This window comes from Scophthalmus maximus, chromosome 9 (assembly GCF_022379125.1).
Source record: "Scophthalmus maximus strain ysfricsl-2021 chromosome 9, ASM2237912v1, whole genome shotgun sequence".
Classification (NCBI taxonomy): Eukaryota; Metazoa; Chordata; class Actinopteri; order Pleuronectiformes; family Scophthalmidae; genus Scophthalmus; species Scophthalmus maximus.
Genome location: NC_061523.1, coordinates 17,456,175 through 17,471,498, shown reverse-complemented (window position 1 = coordinate 17,471,498; position 15,324 = coordinate 17,456,175).

Sequence of the window (15,324 nt, the reverse complement as noted above, 5' to 3'; positions counted from 1 at the left end):
ACTTTGGGCACAAACAGACATAAGAGTCTATATTGTGTTGTAAGTGCTGCTCAATATGAATTTTTTGAAAGGGGGGGACATGCTACAGGGCTCAATTTTCACGGCTTTTACGCATTCTGTTCCCATGAAATAAATATCACATATTTTAAAAGCTTGTATGTAAAATTGAGCCTTGGTTAAATATTCAAGATGCTCTCGTAGAGATAGTGGCCAGGATGTACTAAGTGCACCACTTTACTTGTGGCATCTAGCCCTAAATCTGATTGGTCTGACTATGTACTTCTAGTGGTAAGCCTGTGGTGCTTTGTGTCTTTATATGTACGTACAGCGGCACTTTGAACCCGATCAGCCCACCACGGGGGTTTCCACGCTCTTGTTGATCTGTGCTCTGTGGTAACGAGATCTTCCTCTGAACAGTTGTGGATGCAGGATTAAAAAATGAGAGGATGAAAAAGGAAGGTGGCAGCGGTGGTGGTTGCCCTCTGCATTTCTAGGTCATTAATTGTGAAGAGGGCAACTGTTTTGAGAACTACCTGATGGTTCGGGCTGCAGGCCTGCCCGGGTCAGAAGAGAGCTCCAGTGCCCATGAATCATGCTACCTGGGAATAGGAGCGCAGCTGAGATCCAAAGGAGGGGGGGCTAAGCATTGCCACAAACGCCTTCGACAGCACAAAGGTGCTTTGGAGGTCCTGCAGGCTCAAACAATCAATCAGAGACCAGTTTATCATAATTACACCGAGGGAGTCACGGTGCTGTGCTGTCCACAGCAGCACATGCCCCTTCCCTCCACCTCTTCTTCTACTTCTTTTGTTAAGTGGATAGTCTGTTGCCTTATTTCTATTCCCTCCAGCACCGTCATCCTCATCTTCCATCCTCTTCCGTCTTCTTTTTCCCATCTCTGTTCTTGCCTTTATCTGAGGTCCTCCGTTTGCCCTCCATTTTGATCACGCTTTCAGTATTCTTGGGCTGCATGCAGACTGAAAAGCAAATACATGTGCACACTTGCAGACAAATAGACGTGCACATGCACCACCCCATGTTGAAGAGAGGGTAGATGAGAGGTGGACTGATGGGGACTGTAGGAGAGAGAGGGAGGGGTATGTAGGGCACAGTGTGTGGATAAAGTAATGATTTCTCCTTCACACCTCCCTTGCTAATTAGTGCAGACTGCCTTCTGCCTTGAAGGGGGTGGTGTCTAGGGAGCCCTGCTATTTGTCTTGAAGAATTACCGACAAGGAATTCACGTTGCTCCTTAATCCCACAGATACTGGATGGAATTCAACATTTACCTGACTGCAGCCACCTGTCAATTTGATTTAATGATTGCAATGATCATTTTTAGCCTCCACTCCTCTCTGCAGCCATGCAACAGGGATGTGGCATGAGCTGTGTCCTACTTCCCCTCCCCTAGGAGTTTCTCAGTGCAGACTATTTGTGTCTTCATGCTGCAGAAACCCCCAAGCAGATGTGTACACCCAATCCCCCATCATCTCTTGTTTGTCCCCTCAGTATCTCTCCACACTTCCCCATAACTGTTGTTTTTTCCACCCCCATACATTTTGAGAGCTGTCGGCACAGTGGTGACATTACCTGACTGCATGTCAAGCTGCAAGACTGATAGCAAGTGTGTAAATATGACATATATTTCAGGAAATGGAAAACTCCTGAATCTATAAACCTTAACCATATCTCAGGCCAACAGGTCACGGTGGAATCCTCAAATAGGTTTCCAGATGTTGAAATTTAAAATGCATTTTCCTTTTAATATTATGTACAGATAAAGTCTGAAGAGAAAAATGGCCAAGAGACTCAAGGATGGAGAAATAGTTACTTACAGATTTACTGTATGCGATAGGTGTTTGTGTGGGAATCCCATTAACATTATTTAGCCTGAAGTGGATCTCATCTCCATAGCAGCTGCATCTGACAAGCCTGCCATGGCATGACAAAGAAGCCAATCATTAATGTCAGCCAGAAGAAAAAAATAAGTATTATGTTTCCCTGGAAGTACTACTAACTAATGATGTCCATTTCCATGCATTCTGAACTTTTCCTTTCTGGGCTGATAAGATGAAACTTAATGATCTCACTGGGTGTATTGTTCGCTTCCATTACTAGATTGTAATATGACACAGCAAAGAAAAATGTAATTCAGATAAGATCGGGGTAAGTGGCGGTTCGATGAAGATACAAAATATCAGTGTCTGTCTGCTGAATATGTAGAAACTGAAAAGAAGGAAGCAGAATGTACACTTGCTTACATGAACTGTGTATCTGCATGTTTAAACACTAAGGAGTGTTTACAGGAACTATATGAAATACTGTTCAGAGTACTCAATTAATTAATTTTATTTATTTATTTTAAGCAGGTACACTATTCCTAAAAACAAACTTTGATGAAACTGCTTTAGAGAGGTGCTGGTTCCACCTCATGGGTTTTTGCCATGAAGTGTAACTGGTAGCTTTTTGTCACTATTTCATCTGTGTTCCAGTGTTATTTCACAAGATCTCTCTGTGTGTGTGTGTGTGTGTGTGTGTGTGTGTGTGTGTGTGTGTGTGTGTGTGTGTGTGTGTGTGTGTGTGTGTGTGTGTGTGTGTGTGTGTGTGTGTGTGTGTGTGTGTGTGTGTGTGTGTGTGTGTGTGTGTGTGTGTGTGTGTGTGTGTGTGTGTGTGTGTGTGTGTGTGTGCTCATGAGTTACCATTCTAGAAGTTCTTGAGGTTTTAGGATCAACATTTTTTTTGCCACAAGCAGTCATAGTTGGTAAAGCACTAATCAATCTTGGACTACTACACCACTTCATCCTACATCAGGAAACACTGAAAACACACTGCAGCCGCAACATCGTGGCACCAATAAGAAGCAATGCAATGCAGCTCGCCAACCAGGGCAAGGACTACACTCTACACTGCACACAAAAAAACTTGTTTTCTTTTTCAGGTGTGACAAGGTTGGAAATAGGACACTGTCATGAGGTGTGGTGCTGCACACAACAGTGTGGCTGTTTTGATGCCCACTATTTGGAGGCTCTGTCTTGGCCTTCACAGGAGATTTTGTCATCATACCTTAGTAAAAGTACAACACCATAGCGTTATCAGCCAAAAACACAAAAAAACCCATTTTGTCTTGTGTTGTAAGGGTGACAGCTTCAATTTAAAATGTCAGTGCATCTCTATTAGTAAGTCAATTAATGTAATCGACCTATAAATATATTGTTAATTGTTAAATGTGGTTAAAACACATGCATATGGAAGTTCTGTCACGCCTTTCTTGCCAAGGTCTCCTCTCTGTTTGTGAAAGTCACTCTTTGCCCAGACAAGGAGGGCTGTTTTCCACCGGGGGCATGGCACTGAGAACATACCCCTCTTTAATGCAGCAGTGAGGCTGCAGTGCACAAATGCCCCTGTGGCAGTGCCACATAAAATGGATGACACAGGAATGGGCTAAAAGGCTTTGCCAAAGCTGTGGCTTACGGGTCTCACAGGTGTTAATGTGTGCTCTGTCTGCCACCACTGAGAAGATTGGGCACCGCACTTACTTTCTACAGCCCACTGTCTGGCATAGAAGTTACCACCTCCAGCCCATTGTACTATTTCCCCCTTTTTTAAGAGGATGCGAGAGCTGCACACGTCTTAGTGACAGTCATGGCAGGAACAGCTGGTGGCAATCATCATTGTGCCACACCGAGTGAGGCTGACGAGTTGGTCTGATAGTATATAGTGGGAGAGGAAAGTAATTAATTGTTTTTTCTTTTTAAAATAGAGGAGAGGAAACATGCTCCTGTTTACAATGAATGACGGAGATCATCCTTGGAGATCTATTTTTATGGTCTGGGAGGAATTATAGTCTCTCTTTTTTTGACTGGTGGTATGAAAATAATCCCATAATGGGCTATATATTCTTACTTTTTCTCTGATCGAGTAACACATCTCCACACAAAGTGAGACGGTAATGTTTAGCTTTTCTTTTTTTTATACATCTGCACAGAGTTGACCACATATTTTCAGTCTTTTTTCAGGAGCCATCATCATTTCATGTCCTTTCAATTGTTCTCTATTAGTGTAGATTGGTTGTGGGCTTTAACTTTATTGTGAGTACTTGCTTGTAAACACAATTCACAAAGCTAGCATCCTTGTATGCAGAATGTGCAAGTTTTAAGGAAAATGAAAGGCCCTGATGTAGTGTAGAAGCAGCCCAAGTAAAAAGGCTTTTTTATGGAATGAAATCAAGATAGATAAATATTTTTCCTTCTGTTTTAAAATCTAATTGTTTCTGTCAGAGCCCACAGTGTTGCAGACTAAAAAACAACCTTCGATTTTCACAAACCCTAGGCCAAGGGACTTGCATCACACTTGCATCATATCAAGCTATGAACACAGTCCAGTGTCGTAAAATGTGTTTTATTAATTGCAATATTGTGGGAAAAGAGGGAGGCAATAATTTCCATATAAGGTTCTACACAACATTGGTGATCGTATTAGCCATTTGAGATTGATAATGTAAATGTTATTGTTGACATCATTTTTTGATGAAATAAGAATACATATTTTTTTCACAGTGAATATAAAACCACATATGATTGTGCTCTACTGTTTCTATATTTATCTACACAGTACATCTCAGTATGTCAGGATGCTTATTTAAATGCCGTTAAGTGTCTCAGTGCTGCCTATGGATATTGAGCTTTAAGTGGGGAAGAGTGAAATCCCTCCTGTGTCGTCTTAGTGGAATTGCGGGCATGAGCAGACTGGATTTCAGCTCAATAGAAGCTGTAATTAGTTGTAATTTAGGGGGCAACTCCTCCCCAGCGACCCTGCTGTGCAGAATCCCCTGGCCACTTGGAAAGATCATGTTTTCTTGCACAGTGCATGGCACTCAAATGAACCACAACACTGCCATAATGGCTTGCTCCCCACTGATTTGCCCACCTTGTGTAAGGTAGCTGAAAGTCACTTCCTGTGATGCTCAGTGGAGCGTATGGGCTGCTATTTCCATCTATTAAAATGTGAAAGAGCAAGCATGCCCGGAGCCACCATAAACACATCAATAATAGCAGCAATTGGAAGAATTGGCAAAGTTGTTGGTAATGTGAAGATGTTACTGCATGGTGTGTTTGCACCATCAGTGGATATGACTTACAATGTGTTTTTAGATGTAATGATGCATTTGCATGTAATTCTCTGTGCTTGTTATTGTTGTGGAATCAGTTCAGATGCAATATGAGAGCATCAATTTAGAGTCCAATGTTACTCAAGCAACTAATGGACTCTCAGGCAAAATGAAAATTGCTTCCTAATGATCTGACTAAGCTTGATGGGTGAATCTAAATTGATTAGTGTGCTAACATGAATGTAATATGGAATTAGCCTTTGAGAAGTGTGATCACATTTTCTTGTACTTGCTGACCTTATTACAATATTGCATTGCAGTGACTTACTGATAGCTATTGTCCTGTTTGCACTCCGGACCGTTCGTCTCTCTTCTTCTCATTCTGTTGATGACAAATATATCTACGATAAGTGTTGTCATGGCTGTCATGACACAAAAGTGCTACAAATAGGACATTGCAAGGCACATACGTGTTTCAATGATTAATGGTCCTGCTGCATAGTGTTCAGGATTTAAAGGTAACAATAGAAATTGTTTTCAATGTAGCAACCCTTACAGACGACCCAGAATGCCTCTGGCCCTCAACCAGACAAAAAGGGGGCACAGCTAATCGACCTCTAATAGCTACCCTTATGTCCCTTATCCCCCCATCAACTCATATGTGCCTTTGCTCCTCCCACTGTGTTTCTCCAAGTATGCCATTGCCATCCTCGCACACCATGGAATCACAGTCCACACTGTTCTCATTTGTGGTTCCTTGATGGTGGAATGAGCTGCCAAATGCTATCAGAACAGGAGCATCCTTCTCTATCTTCAAGAACCTCTTGAAGACTCATCTCTTTGCTGCTTTAACACCCTAACATGCCTAATCAGCACTTACTTGAATGGACATCTTTACCTGGTCTCCTACACTTTGTTCTTTTGAACACATGTAGCACTTAGTACTTATGTCAAGTCTTCCACTGTACCGAAGCTTTAATGTTGTCCCTCAATTGTATGTCACTTTGGATAAAAGAATATGTTAAATGAATAAATGTAACACAGGAAGCAGAATTTCTTTTTTTTTAGAGAGAGAGGAACCCTTGATATTGCAATAAATGCCCATTGTGATTTTGTTCAAGGCCAATTTGGAAAAATAAAGTCGATGTCACAAACACTTGGGGGATTGTTAAGACCTCCTCACAGCAAATCGGTAAATATCATTATTTGTAAACCATAGCAGTAACCAGTGCATACTGTAGTGTAAGCAATACAGCTATTTTCATTGTTTAGGAATCAGTGAGACAACAAATTTTAATAATGATTACAGCTAGGCCAATCCCAGTTATCTTCCATCTGACCTTTAAACAACCTCTGGGTCCCTGAGCTGGACTGCAGTCTCCTTTGCCCCTTACTCATTCAGCTGTCCAGATGGATTGTCCCTAGTTGTCACCAAAAAAGAGAAATGAAGGAGATATAAAGAGTGTAACTGAAAAGGCAAGAAAAGCACATGGATGATTTGGGTTTGACCCAAATGTTACATGGTCTCCCCTGTCTTGGTAAGAAGGACTGAGGGACACTTGAATACCAGGATGAGCTGGCAGCTGGAGCAGGGCACGACAAGCTCTCATCCCCCCGCCAAGCATCCTCTTCCCCTCCGCTTGCTCATCCTCCAGTCTGCTCTCGACCCTTTACAGTGGCTCACCTCAGTGAGAATGAATAATGAATGTGACTAGACACATGGGGCAGAGGTGACGTGTCTGTGAGGGAGCAAATTCCTCCTTGATTAGTACATAAAAAGCAGGGCCCATCTGCCTCTTCTCTGGGATTTGACAGGGGTCTGACCAGGAATGCCAGGGGTCCAGGGACAGCAGAGCAGGGATGAGGCCTGGGCATCGGGAGGGGTTGGTAGTCTCTGCACCAAGCAAGGAGACACAAGGGGGACTCACTTCATCATCACCTACCATCACACAGACTCTGCAGCATTGTAAAGTGCAAAGCTTGAACTTGCCTTTTGGCATGTTAGACTTAGTGCATTTGTGTATACAAATCAGGCTTTCAAGACCTGAATGGCAGGAACAGCATTAAATGTTAACTCATAAAACTTAAAAGTATTGTTGTTTAAGGCTATAAATATACTGTTATACATCTCTTTTATAAAGTAGTCATTCATATTTGAACATAGATGTAAAATATTTCCATTCTTCTTGGACTGATTATGTCATTTTCACTTTGCTTTCTTGAGTGCGAGCATAGAAGATCCTTTCATTACGCCACTGGCTCTTGACCAGAGTGGTTCAGTTTGTAACAGGCCAAAAAGAGAGCTGACCGCAGACTTCTTCCTGTACAGTTATCAAAATGACTTGCACAAATGTCTTCAAGGTCATCTGCAACACCACTAAGAACCCCTTGAAGCTCCTGACCTCCCATGAGGGGTGTCATCGATCTTATTAGTCTTTATAGAAGGATTAACTGTGGGAGCTCCTCTGTAGAGTTGTCCATTCATTTACTCTGATGGACTGGGGTGCATGGAGGTAAAGTACCATATCATATCCCATGGTAACAATGCAATATAAACATGCCCTAAACGAGGCCAGAGATAAGAAAAATATGTTGGGAGAGGAAAACATGCCGCAGGTTCACCTCGAACAGAAAGACCATACCCTTCGGCAGCAGCTATAATTAATATGCTAAATTGAATTGCAATAATCGACTAGGGGACTGGCCTTGTGTTTCCAGAGGTAGCATGATTAAAATGTTAGGCTCCAGTGAAGGGGTGATCGAGACCCTGGTGAATTAAGGATTGGATTTGATGGGAGACAATGCAGCTTCTATTTTTCATTAATTAGCCTCAGATCCATAAAACCTGTGAAAGACTTCAATTGTGTATTACTCCAGCCTCTCAATTACATCCATTCATTAGCTCTGAATGGCCTCCACCAAAGCATTATAGCACATGCATATGAGAATGAAAGAGTGAATGAAAGATTGAGTAGACTGCCCTAATGCCACTGGGTCCCATTATTATACGTCAGGAGTTTATGAAAAATGTAGAGGTCCTTTGTCAAATGTCAAAAGGATGGATGTAACATCCAACACAATACACTTTGTGTGGGATGTCAAATTATAAAAAGTTTCTATTTATTACATGTGAAGTCACATCCACACAGAAAGTGTGCCCTTACAGCCCTTATCAAGATAATCTTTTGATGGTGCATGACCAAACCACTAATTGCCAGGATGTGTATATATTTTCCATGATGCATTCGATCTTCCAATGAGTGGCTTCTCTAAAGACAACTCCAAAGCAGGCTCTTATAGTTCAGTGATCATGTAAGAACAAATGGAGCATGGTACATATGTGTACACAAAGACTCCCTTGTACACTTTAGATATCCTTTTGTAATTATACACCGTGAAAACAAGTTGTATTTTTACCCCAACCACAAAAGTAGATATTCCTAAATCACCAAGATGCTCCTTCTGAGATTTCAAACAATCTCTGTGCAGACTGCATATGTAAGGAGCTTTTAAATGAATGAAAAAGCTTGTTGTGGCTGTCTATAGATTTAACTCTCCATAGGCACCGAATACAATATGTGATTAAAATCTCTTTTGACAGTTCTTTGTTTGAATGTCTTTGCATTACTCTGACTCAGTACTGTTTGGTTTTTCTCCCACAGCCAAAAAAGATCTGCTACATTTTGTTTTGATGCCTACATTTTCTTAAGAAGATTACAAAAAAGCAAGAATGTTAGCAGCTAGTCACCCTCTCTCTGTATATCACTGTGTGTATGTTTGCCTGTGGGTACAGACATACAGAGATAGAGAGGTGTACTGACAGCATAAGAGAGTTGGTTGTGTAATGAAACCCATAATTACAGGGTGAGGGACGGGTATGGTTCATGCGATTGACAAGTCCTTTTCAGTCACGAGTGCACTTCTCTGTCAAAGCACTGTTTTTCCTGATGTTTTTTCTTCTCAAGAAGGCCATGCACCTTCTGCTGGAGCACAAGAACACAAAGGCACCACTCTCCTGGAAAGGGAGTGTGCTCGACGATAATGCATAATTTGCATTTAATTCTTGGATATGACAGGCTCCCATATATTACAGTTGAGCCTTGGGCCTAATTTACATTGTCTTTATCAGGTGAAATAATGCTTTGTTAAAGGACAAACATTGGGAATGCATGACATTTATCTGCATGACAGAGTAGTGATATGAGTAGCCAGTGTATCGTGACAATAAAAACAAGCTGCTGATGTGTTGGGTTGTTGTAGTAAAGGTGCATGCACCTGTGTACTGCTTGTTTGAAAGAAGTCAGTCCCTCTGTGGATGTTTTTCTTTTATGTGTATATGTTTATACCTGAGCAGACTGAAGCATAAAATTGAACAGATACTTAATCTTCGCCTGAAAAGATAAAATTGTGTTTCAAATGTCAGACCTATTTCCACATTACTTTTTTCCCATTCTTTTTCTTTTCACAAGAACAGTCCACATGTTCGATGTCATTTATGTAACGACATCTTCAAGTATCTATTTTCACACCTGTATCTTCACATGCTCTTCACCTCCTCCCAATAGTTGTAGAGAGGAAAAAGAACCTTGTTCTGCTAACACAATATATTTTTTTGAGCTTGCTACTTGTCCTCAAGCGCAGCCACTCCTGACAGTGTGAGCAATTTTATTTGAACATGACTTTTCCTCTGACTGGTCTTCCAGAACAAAAGTTCTGTACAAGAGAATCTAGAATGTCACGTATCAGGTCAGTGCGGTTGGGTATGTGATTCCTCCGATATTACATACTTTTTAAATTCTTCCTTACATGCCACCGGAGAATAGTGGGAGCAGTGGCTGCCCGTAATTGAGCCATATTGTTGCTGACCTTAGGATTATTGTGGGAGATGGGCAGAAGATGGAGGAAAACACACATCTGACCCTGGGGACAGTGAGACACAATCTGCTGTACATACCTCAAGCTCATACCGTCCCTTCTCCCATATCAATGAACTCCCTCACTCTTTGTTTGGTGCACTGCTCATTTGCTAATCTCTGCCTGATTGTAGAACACAGACAGGGTTAACCCAATGTAAAATGCGCTTGGTCTGGACTAGGATCCTCCCTGCTCCCTAATGAGTGATTAAACACAAATTGAGCATAGCAGCATTCCCAAACTCCCCCCAGCCAGCCCAGGGATATGTGCTCACTTTGGATTGCTGGGCCTCATCTGCCACCTGTACCTTTTTTAAATGAATTTGTCACACATCTGAGGCCAGGAAACTGCCCAGCTGAGTCCCACCTCCATTTTAGCTCAATGGATTGAACACTTTTAGAAGGGACATATCAAAAATGGCACAATTTGAATTGCATGTGAATTACTTCACCATGTGCTGTTGCTTGGTTTTTTTATGTGACAGGAAGACGAGCCCTCAAGAAAGGATATTATTTTCCCACTTCGCAAGTGTTATAATGATGATTTCTCTTTCACACCAGAGATGATTGGAAGTGTTAACCATCTTTCCTGTGTATGACATGTTCCTTTGTCATGTCTCCCCATCAATGGAGCGTTACAGCAAATTAATTCCCTCAGGACCCTAAGCCAGTTCTCTGTTACCTTCACTTTTCCCCCTTCACTTAAGTTCAAGTACTGTAATATCTACAGTAAAAAAGAAATAGCTTGTCCATTAATGCTGAAACGCTGAACATAAGCTTAGATAGAGGAGTGGGTTGGTGGTGGTGAATCTGATGCAAAGGGAATTCCTGCAGGAATCACAATTGGCTTTGGCATTCCCTGGCCCTTCACAGTTTAATAACTCAATAGATTACCTGCCGCACTTTCCAAGGACATTAAACTAAGTTCTTCTCAGGATCGATGGGAAAGGGCTTATTTTGATATCAACACTGCTCAATACTGCACACATCATTTCCTACACCATAGAAGCCACTACGCCTCACACAATGGTTTTAATTCCATCTTTGTAAAGTTACGTAGAGTAGCTGTCAATAAGAAGGAGATAGAAGCACATCACTGTAAAAATGAGATGAGAATATAATAAAATCAAATAAGAAAAACAAACCCAATTTTAACACATTTTGAGCACTAGTTATATTAGGTGAGTGACTAAGAAATTCATTTTTTAATAGGGTATATATTTCATTAAAAAAAAGACTGGCTTACGTAGAGAATGTGAGAAATGGGCACTTGTATTTAAGTCAGGTGGCAGGTAGGGAGGAGTTATTGGTGCCCACTTGCTTTGTCAAAGGCAAGAAGGTCTTTGGAAGGTCTTTTTCAAGTCTGACACTCATTGCTGCAGACTATTTCCCACGGTTGTGCTTTTATTTATTGCACAGTTCCACACCATGAATTATCTGTCTTATGGACTGTAAATTTCCCTAATGCAGTTCTGCACCCTTCCTCTACACTTACCTACAAACATGCACACACCACAATCAACCACGGACGTACACAATCATAATACCCCTGAAGTCACCCTGTGTAGGACTACTCCCTCAGCTTTATTGAGTACTGAGGCAACAAAATAACCCACATTTGTTTGCGAGGCCTTAATGATGAAAGCATCTGGCATAAGAACCCACGGTGTCCTTTTGAGGCCCTTGTGAAAGCAGTAAACCTGCTATCACCAATCAATCAGTAAGAGCACTATAACATTGTCTGCTAGCGCAGCTCATTAAAGAATGTAGCAGAACATGCTAACTTAATTTAAAGTGAGATTTATTGTGCCTGGGTGGGAGAACCAATGTCCTGAAGCTCAACTCTGTACCAGTGTGGATCTGGGTTGCTATATAACAACTAAGAGCCACTGATAAATTGTGCTGTTCTCATCTAACCTACTTAACAGTTTTCAGATAGACAATAATGAAGAGTCATTTGACACTGAAATGGAGCGCACGGACATTATTTGCGATTATGACTACTACCAGGGGCTAAAAAATTGATAACTCACCAACTAGGTAAAGCAGTTAAGGATTGCAGTAACCTCACAAGGGGGTGCAAAATGAATCAAGATCATGAAATGAATATAGTTTTTTACTTCTACCATGTCTTAGCATATGTGAAGTTCTTACTTGCCAAAGAACACAATTCACAATAAAAGCGATAGTTTGTTTACATATCATTATAAAAGCCTCTATACGTAATTGGACTGGGCATTCTGAAGATGTTTATAAAGGTAAGAAGTGTAGTTGGCTGACAACTTTACTTTTCACATACACAAACTCACTGCAAAACAGCTGTGGAAGTGACACTGACAGGCCTCCCACTGGGGACGAGGTCACACTGAAGCCCAGCGATCAGGACTCTCAATGGGAGGGTTTGGGCATCTTCCCAGGAACAAGGTCCAGGGCCATCTCTCTAGCAAGTGCCTCTGGGGAGTAGTCACACTTTTAAAAGACGGAAATTAAGTGGAAAAATGTCTGCTCATTCACTGATGTAATTATCTGTCCTGGATTAACATCTGTTCGCAAGCTTGAGTGCCAAGTCCACTTCAACATGTGCCAGTACCTCATGGCAGTGTCGGGTATGTGTACCTGTGTCTATTTCCAAACGCTGTGTATCTTGGCACCAGCTGCAGCAACTTTTCACTCTGACATCCTCCACCCATTCAACATCTGCGTATTTATGTGAACATCTTGGCTGCGGTCATTTAGAATACCAACGTTGTGACACCACCTAATCAGTTTTTCCAGTATAACCACGACACTGTGGCACAGATTTTGTTAGATGGAAATTATTGTACAAATTACTTGACCTTTTTTTAAAGTATAAAAACATGTTAAATATAAGTACTATACCATGTTTTTTTTAATATAATTTCAGTTTATGTGACATATTACCATTTTCTTATTCAGGACCATGATATTTTACTGATTTCTCTGCTTTTACTATAAAATGAATCCAAGTAGCGACGAGTCCTTACAGATTATCCTTTACTGTTGGTGGGAGGCCTCTAGAAAGCTCATTAGCATGCTTCATTTATCTATATCATGTGTGTCAAAGTGAGTGTTAGGGTGGGCGTTCTCCTGGTGGCTTATTCCCACCTTAACAACTCTGTTGCAACAGAGCTCAGGTGGTCTGTGTGTACCATAGAACCTGCTTGATATTCAGCCTGCAAGCCTGGGCTAATCCATTATGCATTGGCATTGTTATACTCCTTTTAACTTTCCCCCCTTATTAGAAAGGCCAGCTTTCCCTGGTGCTGCTTTATGTGTGAGCTAAATGAAGGATTCATTTGAGTTGTGGTTATTGACATGCAATAACCAAAGGATTACACCTACCTTACTGTGGAAATGTCATCCAATATAAGCAGAAGGAGTGCATTTGGATGACCGTCGGGTATACATGGTGTATATTCCCAAGAATGCTAAGCCAACTGGGAGCGAATTATAATAACTGAACTACACCATGGAAAAGATAATTTGCATCTCATCTTGTTAACTGGGCCCTAATTATCTTACTCTTTAGTTATTGGAGTAGACGGAAAAGAGCACTCTGTCCTCTGTATTAGATCAACTGTCTGGGGAGTTTTTAGCTATAGGTTAATGAACTGCAGAATATCCGGCAGAATGCAATCACAGCTCAGCCAGTATACCAAGGATATGATTTTTTTCTGAGCATGTGCAATAGGGATGGGGAAAGTCAGCACCCAGGGGAGCATACCCCTGTAGTTTCAGAAATGTTGCACCAATGCCATGGTGGCTTTCTCCTATTAAATGCTAAATATTTCAAACCATCTGCCCTTGTTGCCACACAAATGTCTCTGGCTGGGGGATATTATCAAGTCTGCCCATTACATTGCATGACATGTTTTTACAGAACTCAGTTAGTATAAGATTTGCGTAGCCTTTGGCTCGTCAAATGATTCTATAATTGATTAGATTAATACTGATCAGTGCTAACATGGAGCACAGGGTGGACTGATGTCAGAGTAGAGCAGATAATTGGATATAGTCAGTTAGTGTGAATACATTATCAGTGATCAAATTGTTTTAAAATTGTATTAAAGTAATGTGAATGTTACATACATGCTAAATTTCCAAAGGATCCAACACTGATTGTTTTCATTTTTTTTATTGTAATGGATAATTTAATTTAAGTATGATTTATTCGCCATTAAAAGAATGTCTGGTCAGACATACAGCATGCTACAGTGGCCATAAAACATGCTACGCTGGCCAATATAGAGTTTATAATGTCTATTACTTTTTTGAATACCTTTTGACCTGAACAAATACACTGCTTGTCAGACATACTGAATGGGGGTATATATTTAGGTTCATGGATTTATAAAACTGCTATTACATGAGTACACTGACATGAGAGAAAGTCTTTTGAAAAGCGGAACATAGTGAGGCTTCAGTGGATACACAAAACTATATGATTTGTGGATTGATTTCATTTGCTATTCATCATACACTCTTCACCCTATAACTATCTTAGAAAAAAGCCATTCATCCTGGAGGAACAGGAGGCAGAAAATCTGCATATTTTTACTCAACCAGTGAGGTTGAACCTTTTCAACTGCCAACAAATAGACGGTTTTAACTAAGGACAACAACAAATCTCTCCTTGCCTGGCTTACCACAGTTGACCTGTAGTGCTTTTTAAAATATGCTTGTTAGTGGGTGTTGTCATTCTACCAATCACAATCGAGTGTGGCCATTGCTCAGTTGTGTGCCTCATTCCTTTTTCATTTAGTAGTTATGCCATGAGAAGCTGAATCCATTAAAAGAGCTGTTTGTCCTCTCCTAGCTGATGCTCTTTCAGAATATGGGCTCTTGCTCATGTTGTTCCCCTGCTGGTTTGTCTTCACTGGCAGGCTCAAGCCTTGGGCATGTTAGCAAGCCACCCTTTGTTGTTGGCTACTATGGAATAAAGCTTGAATAGCAACATGAGGCCATTTGTGTGGGAAGTAGCAAAGCGGTTTCATGACTTTCAGCTTGCTTCGGTGATCATGAAGAGCCAAGTTCTTGCTTTCACATATAGTGATATATTATCCTGCCTGTCCCTGGTTGCTAAGTTAGCTTGGTGCAAAAATAGCTCAAACATTTGGGGGACCTCAAGGACAAGCTACTTGTACACAGGGACAACACAGAGCTTTCAGTTAAGTCCGTTATGATGGACTCTGTGATTTATATGTAATATCACAATGTTACTTATGTTGTGATATTGTATTGCTTGTGGTGACTAAGCTATTGGGTTAGCCATTTCTAACCACT